Genomic DNA, 9,399 nt, shown 5'->3' with positions numbered 1-9,399 from the left:
AAAATATTAAAATTTATCAATTTTCATGAAATGTAAGCTATAAAATTGAATATATTGATGAGCCTCTTAGTATGTAAAAGCTCACTACACCTGGCTGCTTCATAAATTCCTTCTACTACCTCTAAGGCAGTAAGAGAAACAGCTTAGAGACTGGAAGTCCTTTGCCCAAATAGAACCCAGGGATCCAGCCCCCAAATCCAGCCTTAGTCATCCACTCTCCAGTGATGTCTTGCGCGTGGTTTGCCACTTTAACTTCCTCCTAGCCACTTGCCAGGCATCCTGGGATAACGCTGTGGCCTGGGTTCAGTGAGTACCTCTCCCACCCAAAACGCGGGAGGGGCCCTCTTTCCCTTTTCAGTAGCCTGCATGTGTCAGCCATCGGGACGGCTTCCATCCGGAAGTTCATCAAATTGCAGTAAGTCCAAGTATGTCACGTAGCAGATAAGGGAACATACAAGACCCTAAGTGTCATGGTGGACAGTGATGGCTGTGATGATGTCATATGCTCAGCTGAGCCTTCTCCCTGTTGAGAAAAGTTCAGCTGGATGCAGGGAGCCTTATGTTACATATCAGGAAAAACTTTCAAACAAAGAGATGTATTTCAACTGTGAGAGTTAAAATACTAAAGACTCGACCCAAGGACATGGAGTAACATTCTTTCCTGAAAATTTTAAGAGTCACTGGATAACGGTGAAGAAAGCCTGGACAGGAATGTCAGAGATGCCTGAACTCAAGACCAGTCACTAGCTGGGTCAACACAGGATAGTTGCTTAATCACGTGTCATATCAGCCCCCGCCTCTATAAAATGGGAACATTAATATTATCATGAAGGTTTATGGTGAGGAACCAAGAGGAGGTAGCTAAATATCCCAGAACATCATAATTGCTTAATAAATAGCAGCTATAATGATTCACTCTTAATACCAAGAGAAATGCCTGGTTCTCTTTTGCTACTACATTTTAGACAAACTGAATAAAAGGAAAATGGTTAACTATGAATTCAACAGGAAAGATCAAACATAAACACATACAAACCATGATTAGGAAGGAGCTGGACTCAGGTGACTCTTGGTAATTGCCTTGGGAACGTCAGATGCTGGTTTGCAAGTCCACAAACAAAACAGTCTCCCACAGCTAAATACACTGCAGCGTTAGGAAGATGGAGTGAGAGTCACAATGGCAAAGATATGGAATCAACCTAAATGCCTATCAATGGTAGACTGGATAAAGAAAATGCAGTATGTATACACTGTGGAATACTATGCTGCCAAAAAAGGATTGAGATCATGTCCTTTGCAGGAACATTAATGGAGCTGGAGGCCATCAACCTAAGCAAACTCACACAGGAACAGAAAACCAAATACCATGTGTTCTCATTTATAAGTGCAAGGTAAATGATGAGAACTCATGGACACAAAGAGGGGAACAACAGACACCAGGGCCTGCCTGAGGGTGAAGGGTGGGAGGAGGGAGAGAAACAAAAAAAATAACTACTGGGTAGGGTACTATGCTTAGTGTCTGGGTGATGAAATAAACAAATCTCTGTGACATCAGTTTACCACTATAACAAACCTGTACACTAATCTCCAGAAAGAGGCCTAGCGACCTGAACCTAAAATAAAAGTAAAAAAAAACAAGATGGAGTGAGATCCACCTGCACCACCAAGAAACGATCCATAGAACAAATCGTTGCCTGAGAAAATAAAAATCACAGATGATCGCTGTCTATGGATGCATGCACACAAATCCAAGTACATGGAGAGGAAAAGGCGCAGGGGTGGATATGGATAAACAGCAGGGCGTTGCCACCAGCCCCTCGGGAAGAAGACCCGCTGTGGGGATGGAAGGGAGAGAGCAGGGAGGCCTCCAGGGTTTACACCCTGTATATTGTTCACACTTTTTACAATGAGCATTAATTTCTCTATCACCTATGCAATAAAGTGATAGAGAAATGTAAAACATGCTCAAAACAATTCCTAAAAATTATAATTTCAGAGTGTGGCATGATAAAAATGCAGTGAGGGAAAAAAGACTACAGATCAGATTCCGTGTATGTTGCTTGGGTGATGGGTGCACCAAGATCTCACAGATCACTAAAGAACTTACTTGTGTAATGAAATACCACCTGTTCCCCAATAACTTATAGAAATAAAATTTTTTTTAATGCAGAACAAAATTAGGGTTAAAGTATATGTGCTAGAGTGTGCCACTATTGGAGTAATTTTTTAAAGGATATATATGCAGACAGACAGACAGACATATCTTCTTTTCTTTTTCCGAGTCTCACTCTGTCACCCAGGCTGGAGTGCAGTGGTGTGATCTCGACTTACTGCAACCTCCATCTCCCAGGTTCAAGTGATTCTCCTGCCTCAGCCTCCCAAGTAGCTGGGATTACAGGCACATGCCACCATACCCAGCTAATGTTTGTGGTTTTAGTAGAGTCAGGGTTTCACCATGTTGGCCAGGCTGGTCTCAAACTCCTGACCTCAAATGATCCACCCACCTCAGCCTCCCAAAGTGGTGGGATTACAGGCGTGAGCCACCACGCCCGGCCCAGAGATATCTTCTTATATGGACGAAAATAATCTCCAGAATGTGGCCTAGCCACTGATGAGAATGGCAGTCCATAAGCTGTTACTGTTCCGGGGTGAAATTGTTACATTTTAAATGTGCTATCTTGTCAATGTAGTACCTATTTAAGGAGAATTACTTAAATGTTAAAATAAATAATTGAAAAATTTAGACGCCCAAAGAATAAATGAATGCATGTAAAACCAAAATAAACACAGACCTGAAGCATCCCAGCTAAGGTTACATTCCCTTTGACCATTGCTGTTTCTTTAGCTCAGTTTTAGGTGAAGTGTGGATGAAGAGGTGAAGAAAGGAAGTGATTCAAAGAAAGTCTCCACAAACCCAACATTGTAAAATGTCTCATTATGAGGTCTAGTGGAAATGGATTTGAATAGCCTAATTTCCAAGTTAAAAGAGGAAAAGAAGCTGGGTCGGGTGGCTCATTCCTGTAATCTCAGCACTTTGGGAGGCTGAGGCAGGTGGATTACCTGAGGTCAGGAATTCCAGGCCAGCCTGGCCAACATGGTGAAACTCGGTCTCTACTAAAAACACAAAAATTAGCTGAGCATGGTGGCATGCATCTGTCATCCCAGCTACTTGGGAGCCTGAAACAGAATTTCTTGAACCCGGAAGGCGGAGGTTGCAGTGAGCAGAGATCGTGCCGCTGCACTCTAGCCTGGGTGACACAGCAACACTCCATCTCAAAAAAAAAAAAAAAAAAAAAAGGAAAATAAATAATTCTAAAAGAATTCAAGCAATAAAAGTCAGCCGATACTTATTATCTACTATAGCCAAGGCATGGAGTTGGGGTTTTATTTGCCTGCTTTCCATGAGAAAGATGAGCTAAATGGTTTTTATGGAAAATAAAAAGGAAACATTTAAAGTAACAACAACCAAAAGTATCCACCAATAGTCTGCATCACCTGGGAAACAGCTTGGGAGTCTTCGGATACGTGCTCAGCTAAACGATGACAGAGAATGAACCAACTGCTGCCTTTCGTGCCCTGCTACTCCTAAATATGCTTAAACATTTGCCTATCTCACTGGTTAAAGGTGCTGTTGCTGGTCTGACCGTCTTTTTTTCACTGGTTAAAGGCGCTGTTGCTGGTGTGACAGTCTTTGGTTTCACTGGTTAAAGGCGCTGTTGCTGGTCTGATGGTCTTTGGTTTCACTGGTTAAAGGCACTGTTGCTGGTCTGACGGTCTTTTTTTCACTGGTTAAAGGCGCTGTTGCTGGTCTGATGGTCTTTTTTTCACTGGTTAAAGGTGCTGTTGCTGGTGTGACGGTCTTTTTTTCACTGGTTAAAAGCACAGTTGCTGGTCTGATGGTCTTTGGTTTCACTGGTTAAAGGCACTGTTGCTGGTCTGACGGTCTTTGGTTTCTCTTCTCAGGGAATCTCAGACCAAGCACTTTTGTCTCCTTCTCACCATGCAGGAAAGGAGGAGAAGTGACACTCCGGTTTTGGTAAGAATTGACACACAGCTACCCTCATCTGGTGAACAGATGAATTGGGGCTAAAGCTGAATGGCTGACATGTCGACAATCTGAAATAAAAACAAACCAACCTTGTTTAAGAGTGAATTTGCTTTGTGCAAACTGTCAAAAAGAAAACGTGGAAAAACCGTCTCCTGCGAAGAGGAAGAAAAGGGTTACGTTGTTGACAAAATCTGGGCTTTCCTTGCAAATAATGGTCTGTTGCTTTATGCCATCGTCACATTCTGGATGGCAGATTGTTGAACGAATTCAAAAAAAATTAAATTAGTTAGCAAAAGGTCTGGAGCACAGAGGCTGGTCATTTACCCCAGGGCCAGGAAGATGAAAGCACGTTCACCTGCCATTTGCGGCTGCCCGAGCGCGTTAGTACCATCTCGCCGTGCCCACAGATATTCACACGCAGCAATACTCAGGGGACAAATGCGAAGCCATGTGATTTTCTCCCTGCTATGTTAAAAATGCATTCCTATTTTTTCAAGCTTGCTTCGATTAAAGAGGGCACATCTGTTTTAAGTCCCCTTTTATGAAAATTACTGAGCTTCCTCGGCGTGCTTATCTTTTAATTTCAAAATTCTTTGTAGCAGTAACTTGGGATAATCACCAGCCATATTTCTGGCCCCTTTAAAAAATAAAGGGGGGGGAGGAAAAAAGAAAGAACGAACAAGCCATTTGAGAGCTTTGAACTCCCTGTTCTAATCCTCCCCCTTTGGGCCTGGGTGGAAAGGGTTCCCCTTCATTTGCGTTTAGAATGGCTGAGCCCCGCGTGCACTGCCTTAGCCTGGCCTCCCAGCCCGCGAGCCTGGGCCCAGCTTGACGCTGCAGCGCTATTCATCAAGTCCCCCTGCAGGAGGGAGCCGCTGCTCACCGCCACCGCCAGGCAGCAAAGCCTTCAGCTTCCCTTTTAAGGCTTCTTTATTCCCCCACCCCCAAACACTTTTCACCAAGTTCCTCACCCGCTTCCTCCCTCTGGAGGGGTTCCTTGAATGGCCACCACCCTGGATGGCTTTTTCACACGCAAAACTCCCACCCCCAGCATTTTTGTTTTGAATGGCACCTATTGGGCGGGGTTGCATTTACCATCTGCCTTTCTGCTATTTTAAACCCTTGTTTAAGGCTCAGGTTGTTCAGAGACATAATCCGAAGATCGAGCAAAGAGTGGAAAGTTGAGATTCCTTCTCTGGACTTCTCACACCAATTTTTTCCTCGGTTCCTCCAAGTATTGATGAGATGAGAGATGGGCTGTAAGGTGGGGAATGGAACGCACGCTTAAGGGTCTGGAAACCGTGTGATCCGTGGGGGTGGCCCCATAGCTAGAGACCCATGGAGTCCCCGTGCCTCCTGGGCTAGACCCACCACCTGGCGTCAGTTGGCTGATCAGCAGCAACAGGTAGTCTTAACAGTTCTGTTTTCCTCACCGCGAAATGAGGGTAACGGCAATTTCAGTTGAGTCTTTATAATCATCTGAAGAAAGGGATCCCTAGATATCCGAGATGATTTACTGTGTGCTATGTTTAGAGCCTAAGATAAAATAAGAAGAAACGTGAGGTAACTGGTCTCTTCTCGTGGACGCACTTAGGAAGCCCAAATACTTCCATCCCGAAAGCGTGCAATCCCCTGCCACGTTCACGTCTGCAACATTGACTTGGAAATTCCCTGAATAAAGAAGCACATGAGGGCAGGAGATGCTAATCCAATTTAGAAAAGTTCTGTGGAGCTTGATTTTTCCCTCCCACTGGACGATGCCAGGGTCTTTCCATCTTTATCTTGGCGGGTGGGGTCAGGAGAAGAGTGAAATGTAGAAGTATTAGTTCTGCTTTAGTTCACAGCGCTGACGACCAGTATTCGAATAGGACTGGTGGTGACATGCGGCTTTCAGTCCCAGCACACGCTCTCCCTCACCGTGGAAGATTGGTCATTGAATGTATTTACTATTTAAAAAACCACCTAAATCAAAAAACTCTTGCTCACCATCCATCCATACAATCTGTGCACCTACTGCCTACAGGAAGCCTCCAGGCCAGGCACTCAAGAGCAACGCCCATCAATAGAAAGATGCTTCCTGGAGGTAAGATCCCAATCCAGCTGGGGAGAGGAGGTCATAAGAAGAAAAAGCACACACCTAACTCAGGATATCAGTTGTTAAATGTCGTTAAGAGTTGCAGCAGCATTTATTCAGAAATTAAACAACAACATTATTCCTCATGCTAGGAATACAATTCCTAAGACAAGCAGTCTCTGCCATGGTGAAGGCTACCTGGGAGGAGATGGAGAACAGAAAGCAAACATGCAAACAAACAAAAATGTAATTTCAGGCCCGGCGTGGTGGCTCACGCCTGTAATCCCAACACTCTGGGAGGCCAAGATGGGCAGATCACTTGAGGTCAGGAGTTCGAGACCAGCCTGGCCAACATGGTGAAACCCCATCTCTACTAAAAAGACAAAAATTAACTGGGTGTGGTGGCACATGCCTGTAGTCCCAGCTACTCGGGAGGCTGAGGCAGAAGAATCACTTGAACCTGGGAGGCGGAGCTTGCAGTGAGCCGAGATAACACCACTGCACTCCAGCCTGGGTGACAGAGTGAGACTCTGTCTCAAAAACAAAACAAAAAAAAGTGTAATTTCAGACAGTGACATGAGCTATGGCGTGAACAGAGCAATGAGGTGGGGGCAGGTGGGGGTGATATGCCAGCACCTCTGGGAAGATGACACTGAAGCCCCAGGGAGGATGGCTGAGGCTGGAACAGGCTGGAAGGGGGCTGAGGGTGAGGCTGGAGAGAGGCAGGGCTACATCATCCAGGATGGAGTTTCCCATGTTTGACGGGCATGTGAGTGAAAATGCAACTTCTGGTTCCGTAATTGCACGCATGTGTTGGGGGATGAAATTGTGCATTTGTAAAAAGGTGGTGGGGCTGCCACACTTTCAACCACACCTAGAGTAGCAAGGGCCAGAGATTTGGTTTTTGACCCCAGCCTCGCTAGAGTCACCCAGAGAACTTTTACCAATCTCAGATGCTGGGCCCCCTTCCTGGTGGTTCTAATGAACATCAAGGGTTGAGAACTACTGATTTAGCATCTTGGCCGTGGTAAACAAGGGTCTTATTGTCTCAGCCATTGGGAGGGGCTAGGAGCCACCAATTGTCCTTCAGAGGAGGCTTTCCGGGGTAGAACAGGGCTTGAGCCAGAGTTCAGTGCACATCAAGCTCAAAGAGATGGAGGTTCAAAAAGATCCATTAGAGATGGATAAAAGGCATAAGCCAGGTTTCTCAATATTTTGCACCATTCTAACATTTGGCATCATAATTTTTTGCTGTGGGGGTGCTCCTGTGTACCATGGCATGCTATCAGCAAACCTGGTCTCTACCTATTAGATGCCAGTGAAATCCTCCCAAGATGTAACAGCCAGTAGTATCTCCGGATATTGCCAGTTGTCCCCGGGAGAAGAAATGGACCCCAGTTGAGAACCACTGACATAAACAAAGATGAAAAACCAGAACAGTCAAAGATCCATGCATTATCTGAATGACATTCACTCCATATCTGTGGTTTACCATCCTGGGCTTTGGAGACTGGTCTCCCTCTCTGAAGGTGGAGAAAGCACAGGCTTGGGGTGCCAACAAATGCATACTTTTATTTGAAAGGAAAAAATTTGACGTTGGAAAAGGGCACCTGATATAGTTTGGCTGTGTCCCCACCCAAATCTCACCCTGAATTGTAGCTCCCACAATTCCCACATGTCATGGGAGGAACCTGGTGGGAGGTAATCGAATCATGGGTGTGGGTCTTTCCCATGCTGTTCTCATGAGAGTGAATAAGTCTCACGAGATCTGATGGTTTTAAAAACTGGAGTTTCCCTGCACAAGGTCTCTCTTTGCCTGCTGCCATCCATGTAAGACATGACTTGCCCCTCCTTGCCTTCCGCCATGATTGGAGGCCTCGGCAGCCACATGGAACTATAAGTCCCTTAAATATTTTTCTTTGGTAAATTGCCCAGTCTCTAGTATGTTTTTATCAGCAGCATGAAAACAGACTAATACAGCACCCAAGTAGACACCATTGGGAGAATCAGAATTCTGTTAGCCTTCCTTATTTTAAGTTTTAATATTTCCTTGTTTAAAAGACTGGGCTGCTAATACAAGCAACAATGTGGATGACCCTAGCAGGCAGTGCTGGAGAAGACCCAAAGGAGTACAGAGTATTCGATTCCACCTACGTGACCTTGGAGAACAGGCAAAACAAACTCAGGGTCTCAGGAGTTGGATTTGTGATTCCCCTCAGGGGTGGGCTCAGGGGAGCCTCCTGGGTGCTGGAAATGTCCTATATCTCAGTGTTCCTTTCTGGCACCAGGGCCTGGTTTTGTGGAAGAAAATTTTTCCACAGGCTGAGGCGGAGGTGGGGGGATGGCTTTGGGATGAAACTTCCACCTCAGATCATCAGGCATTAGATTCTCATAAGGACCCACTGGAGTCCCGGATGGTAAACCACACACATGGATTGAATGTCAGGGAGATAATGCATGGATCTTTGACTTTTCCTGTTTTTTATATTGCTTATATCAGTGGTTCTCAACTGGGGTCCATTTCTCTTGGTGACAACTGGCAACGCCTGGAGATATTACTGGTTGTTACAATTTGGGAGGGTTCCACTGGCATCTAGTAGGTAGAGACCAGGGTTGCTGATAGCAAGCCACGGTACACAGGAGCACCCCACAGCAAAGATTTATGGAGCGTGCAGTTCACAATAGGGTTCGCACTCCTGTGAGAATCTAATGCCACTGCTGATCTAACAGCAGGCGGAGCTCAGATAGAAATGCTTGCTCGCCCACCGCTCACCCCCTGCTGTGCAGTCTGGTTCCTAACAGGCCGTGGACCAGCACCAGTCCATGCCCAGGGGCTGGAAACCTCTGCTCTCTCTGGAACCGAGTGGTACCTCTGTGAATGCATGCAGATGTAGGAATTTGTTCAGTTGAACACTTACGATTTGTACAGTTGGCCAGGTACAGAGGCTTATGCCTGTAATCCCAGCACTTTGGGAGGCCGAGGCAGGTGGATCACTTGAGGTCAGGAGTTCGAGACCAGCCTGGTCAGCATGGTGAAACCCCATCTCTACTAAAAATACAACAAAAAATTAGCCAGGTGTGGTGGTGGGCTCCTGTAATCTCAGCTACTCAGGAGACTGAGGCAGGAGAATTGCTTGAACCCGGGAACAGGAGGTTGCAGTGAGCCGACACCACTGCACTCCAGCCTCTTTATTTTTTTACATCTAAAAAAAAAAAAAAAGATCTGTACACTTGATGTATGTTCCATGTATATAAAAGAGGCCCGTTTTTACAGAGC

General features: G+C 45.6%; 1 long non-coding RNA gene across 2 annotated transcripts; it reads left to right on the top strand.

Annotated features, from left to right (window-relative positions):
- The first annotated feature begins 1,594 nt into the window (after positions 1–1,594).
- On the top strand, positions 1,595–4,555 carry LOC139356509 (uncharacterized). 2 transcript variants are annotated; one of them, XR_011608467.1, is made up of 3 exons: positions 1,595–1,752; positions 2,846–3,065; positions 4,007–4,555. It is a non-coding gene; the product is annotated as an uncharacterized lncRNA (long non-coding RNA). The 2 variants fall into 2 exon arrangements; XR_011608468.1 differs by lacking the exon at positions 4,007–4,555 and having other exon boundaries at positions 2,846–3,310.
- Positions 4,556–9,399: the final 4,844 nt, after the last annotated feature.

The sequence above is a fragment of the Macaca nemestrina genome, chromosome 10, assembly GCF_043159975.1.
Source record: "Macaca nemestrina isolate mMacNem1 chromosome 10, mMacNem.hap1, whole genome shotgun sequence".
In the NCBI taxonomy this organism is placed as follows: Eukaryota; Metazoa; Chordata; class Mammalia; order Primates; family Cercopithecidae; genus Macaca; species Macaca nemestrina.
The sequence above is the reverse complement of the archived record's forward strand: the minus strand, read 5'-3'. Positions and strand labels throughout refer to the sequence as shown.